The sequence below is a fragment of the Engraulis encrasicolus genome, chromosome 16, assembly GCF_034702125.1.
Source record: "Engraulis encrasicolus isolate BLACKSEA-1 chromosome 16, IST_EnEncr_1.0, whole genome shotgun sequence".
Classification (NCBI taxonomy): domain Eukaryota; kingdom Metazoa; phylum Chordata; class Actinopteri; order Clupeiformes; family Engraulidae; genus Engraulis; species Engraulis encrasicolus.
In genome coordinates this window covers 32,622,754-32,627,995 of record NC_085872.1, presented here as the reverse complement: position 1 = coordinate 32,627,995, position 5,242 = coordinate 32,622,754, and the positions used below count along the sequence as shown (strand labels likewise).

Below are 5,242 nucleotides of genomic sequence, written 5' to 3'. Positions count from 1 at the left end.
GTTGGTTGCTCAGTGGCCGCCGAAAAAGTTTGGAAGCAATAGGAGTGTTCTCTGTCAGCCAACAGTGTAATTTTAACAGATTAACTCAGTAGTGGTTTAAAAAAGAAGTTTGTTCATTATAATTTAGTATGTAATAAGTATGGTTTATCTATGGGCCGCACTTAGTAAGGAGGCGGGCCGCATGTGGCACCAGGCCTCCAGTTGCCCATCCCTGCTCTATATGATCCTCTATACCAATTTGAGTGCACTCCATACATTTGTTAGCATCACATTTTCCATGTACCCCTACTGGTACACGACGTACCCCTGGTTGGGAAACACTGTTGTATACAATGGTGAAATAGTCCATGCTCTGTTGACATCACATTTATCCATAGTTGCCAGTTAAGTTTCCATTGTGAAAATCATTGCATCATCTCATGTTTACCTGAGAGTAACCTGGCTGTCAGTATCAGAAAACTCCTTATTTTGTAATAAGGTTAGATGCTAGTGTGGAAACTGAGACAATGCCTACAGAAAGAGATAACATTATGCTGCCTAGCTCAGGTCGCATTACTTTCATTTGACACCATCTGTGCATAGAGCAAACTTGCCATGTCTTATCTTTATCAGATCACTATAACTTGGAGAGAAGGCAGGAGAGCCACAATGCATGCTGGAACTTTTTGTACAGAGTTCAAGATCACCATAAGCGGCTAATTCAATTATGCAGACAGTGTGAAGACAGTGTGCAAATTTATTTACAACAGCATCAAGAATATTAAATTGGAACATGTGAATATTTTATGGAAGGCAAATATTGTACTGAAAGAAGAACAGCAATAACAGTCTCTGTAACCATCTTTTCTATTTTTCCAGCCGTTTCAGGCATTTGTCCAACAGTGATTCGAGTGTCGTCTTGCATATCCATGCCGAGTTCCCCGATGAAGGACGTTGGAACCTCGATACAAGGCTGGCGGTGACCTCCTCTGGCTGGCTCGTCTGAACTGTGCTGACTTGTCTTCTAGGGCACCAACATTGCATCAGTCGCAGGGTTTCTGAAGACCTTTCCACACAAAGCCTACAGGAAAAGCAAAATATTGTTTAGAATGCTATGTCATTTTGGAATTATTGAAGTAACACTATTAAAATGTTATGTCAGAATTAGTTGAACTGAATTCTTTTCAAATCTTACCAAAGGTTGGATTAGCTTTTGATGTTTGCCAGTGGTTGGTGTGCATTTTCATTCTAGAGGACAGCCATCTGTAAGAAGCGTCTGCAAGTACAAAAGACAATGTGTGAACAGAGTGTCCCTCTTATTTTTCATTTGGTCAAGATGGTGAGGGTTAGCCAATTTCAAGGACAAACCTCGCTATTGTCATTGGAAAGGATATGAAGGGCTCCTTCCTAAAACACTGCAAGAGCCATTTCATACTAATGCCATGAATTGTATTGTATAGTTATAATTACATCAAGTCAAGTATCACCTGAAACCGTGTGTGTGTGTGTGTGTGTGTGTGTGTGTGTTACATTGCCTTGTAAAGCAAATATAGACATCTCAACAGAAGAGTGTTTTCAGGGGGCATAGTCAAGGTATCCACTCCATTATCCAAACTCATGTCTTCTACTTGGGCTTGTGGCCCAACAACCTAGCATCCATGGAGAAAATAAGTTTCCCTGCTATGCACAACAACTAATCAGAAAATGACATTTGAATTGATCTTTTGTGAGTTGTTTAATTGCCCATCTATCAGCATACCACATCATATTTTACAAGGCCACAAGCACAAAGGAGGATGGGAGTTTGGATAGTGGAAAGGAAACAAGGTAGGCCTACATGTTTTGCCATTTAGTGTAATCCTGCTTTAAAAAAGAAAAACAAAAAAAATCAGGCGCTTGAACAACAAGATCCATCTTCTCACCTGCACAGCATATAAGGAAAGACAACATTCTTTGGAGCAACTTGTTCCAGTTAGACAGATGCTGAGGCACTCAAGGTTGCAATTTTTTTTACTTTTTTATTTGGCTACAATGCTTACGCGTTTCGGCCCTTATGGCCTTCAGGGCGTATAAATTGCAACCTTTAGTGCAGGGGTCCCCAAACGTTTTTCTCTGGGGGCCACATTATCGCTCCTGACTGTGATCAGGGGCCGGGATCAATGTGGGCTGTATGCTAGGCTGCTGCCTGTTATAGCCATAATTTCTAGCACAAAATAGTTCATCATTACAAGTGATTTGCAAAAGAAGTGAGTACTTCACATGTAAAAATAGCAAGGAAAGGTTAGAAAAATGAGTCACTGACATGAGTGAATGACAGTTTATGAGTGATAGATAGATACAATGTTTTATTATTATTTTTTTCTATGAGGATTGCTTCTTTGGGTCAGTGTAAATGGTGAGGTGCAGAGAGATGTAGGGCCGGTCAAAGGGGCATGGCGGGCCGCATCCGGCCCCCGGGCCTTAGTTTGGGGACCCCTGCTTTAGTGCCTCGATCTGCATCTGTCTACCTGGACCAAGTTTGAGAGACCCTACACTAGGGTGACCAGATTTTTGTAGTCCAAAACCGGGACACTTCGTGCGTGACTGAAGGATAATATTTGGCGGGCGGGTCTGGGGGTCCTCCCCCAGGAAAATTTGTATTTTTTAGATGCAATTTCCTGCATTCTAAGCAATTTTAGAGGTCGGAATGACAAATTGCAACTGACTCCTTCAGACTTTCTATACAAGCGCTGGCTGCCATTAATTGTGGCAGGTAAACATGTAATCTTTTCCAAATATTTACCATGATAGACATGGCGTAATGTAGTGGATGGCCAAAACCGGGACATATTTGTGTCCCGAGAGAGTTAGCTCGGGACATGGGACACACAACTCCAAACCGGGACTGTCCCGGTCAAACCAGGACGTCTGGTCACCCTAACCTACACTGATGAGCACCACGGAAAAAAGGTGAAGATCCAGAAGCACTCAAATTACAGGTACCTGCTTGTGTTTGATTATTTGGAGCAAATTGGATGATGACTGAATGGGAAGACTCCAACGTAGTGGTGAAGGAGGAGTTTTGCTTCATCATGTTGCCTTCTTCTACTCATCATGACCGTCTGTAACAGGAACTTCTGTAGATGAGAATTGCGGCCATTAGGAAAAAATACAGAATATAACTTTCCATGATCCACAATAAGCCTCTCAAATTCTATACAAGAAAATTGTCTGAGTCTGAAAAGAGACATAAATGTCAAGGAAACATAAACCCAATATTCGACTGCATCTGGCTTTCCAAGCTATTCACGGATAGGAATGAAAACGTGACAGACAGTGGGGGCAGGTTGCATAGCAACACACGTAACTCCACAGCTGCCTGCCCTGGAGCAACGTAAGCTAGACAAGTGATTCGACTGCTGTGTACCCACCAGAGGTTACGCCAAATTTGTTATATGATGAAAACAAAAATGCAGTCAAATGCCGTCACAACCACTAAATAGCAGCCTGTAACAACTGCTTGAAGTCTGTGGATGTGTCAGCTGAGCTCGTGCAGTCACGCACATCTCGCTGAGTAATTACTGTAGCCAGCTACGTTTCAATGCAGTGGCCAGTAGCTCTACACTCGGTATAGTTAGGTGACCAAATCGAGTCAAAGGCTTGCCTGGTCAATATGCCAATTCACAAGTTCGGTGTGTATCGCTAGTCACAACTGGGCTTTCCGAACACACGGTTAGTTCTAACACCTGTTAGCTCAAGTTATAACATCCCTAGGTGAAACTACGAACACCAGTGTCCATGGAAATGAATATGTACCGCACCACCACAGCCAACAAAAAGGGTTTACTAAATAAATTGTGTTTTCACCAACAACGTTTAAAAATGCCTTGTTTTCAACCACAGGACCCTCCTTGGTCAACCAACGAAATGTTGAGCAATTTGGTCTTGTTAAATTGGTGTGTAATAGAATAATTGTCAACATCACATTCCTTGTTAGCTAGCTAGCTGGATGCCTGTGTTATTTGACGGCAGGGTGGCTAACATAGCCGCTAGCCCGGTCGTCAAGGTTTCATTTCCATCGAAACTATTTAGTTAATTGTGCTCATGCTTGATGTACATGTAAGTTCAAAAGACCATGGTCATATTTTACAGTCGATTTCCCAAGAAAAACAAGACAGATTATGGCTATTGCTTTTGTAGCAGTGTAGCTTTCATGGCTAATGTATGGTTTTTTTCCCCACTCCACAGCTAATACTGCAGGCTAGTTAGCCATGACACTGTAATACAGACTGGAAGCTTTTCATGACTTACTTGTTCAGGAGGCTTGGTGGTATTGATCCAGACTTCAGCGTCAGGTGTTGGCCATAACTTGCTCTGTATTGTCCCAGATTGTGAAAGCATTAGTCCGGAAAATGTTCCCTCAGACATTGAACCGGTAGGTATGTGGTGTTCTGCTGGTATTTATAGAGTTTTCAAATGAATGGGCGTGCTAGTGGGTGGAGAGAGGGCGTGGACGAGTTGAGAGCGAACGAGGGCATGACGTCATCTCGGGCACACACGAGCTTTGCGTCAATTGGATGCTGTGTCAGAGTTTGTTTACAAATTGGGAGGATCCTCCAGCACAGCTCGGTGTACACAGTAACACATTGCAAACCACTGGGATGACTTCAGGAGGTCAGAGTAACTCATTTTAAGGCCCCAAAACATCATAAGGTCAAAATTTTACGCCATGGGCACTTTAAAGGGGCTCTATTATGCTATTTAGAATAACTTTCATTGTTAATATTTTGCTTTACTGTGGTTAGTGGAGTTAATTTCGAGTGACCACTAGTTTCCATATCCATTATTTTTTATCATTGTGTACATGTACCCTACGCAGCCTGTTTGAAACGCGTGGAAGTGCAGAATGCAATGTTGCCAATTTAGCGACTTTTGGCCACCTCTGGCGACAAAAAAATTCATCTAGCGACTTTTCAGGCTCAATCTGGCCAAATTTAGCGACTATTTCGGTTGTCTTGAGAGAGGCAAATCAGTCTCCCTCCCCACGGCACCACACAATGCATTTTCAGTGGCGAGTAGACAGACGTGACACATGATGCACTACAGTACGACTCCTTGTATGACAAATTTAAATGAGCACAAGCAGGCTGGCCGCACCGACCGCAGTGAATCCCTGGAGCGAATAAGCAACAGGCCCCTGCAGCCGGTGCAGCCACCCGCTCCCCCACCTCCGCCAGAGGATGCAGACAGTCTATTTTTCAAATGCCTTCTGGAGGAATTCAAA

At 43.1% G+C, this 5,242-nt stretch overlaps 1 long non-coding RNA gene across 1 annotated transcript; it reads right to left on the bottom strand.

Annotated features, from left to right (window-relative positions):
- Window positions 1–962: 962 nt before the first annotated feature.
- LOC134465641 (uncharacterized) lies at window positions 963–4,694 on the bottom strand. The gene is made up of 4 exons (XR_010038174.1): window positions 4,270–4,694; window positions 2,962–3,095; window positions 1,175–1,255; window positions 963–1,060 (listed from the first exon to the last, which is right to left on the bottom strand). It is a non-coding gene; the product is annotated as an uncharacterized LOC134465641 (long non-coding RNA).
- Window positions 4,695–5,242: the final 548 nt, after the last annotated feature.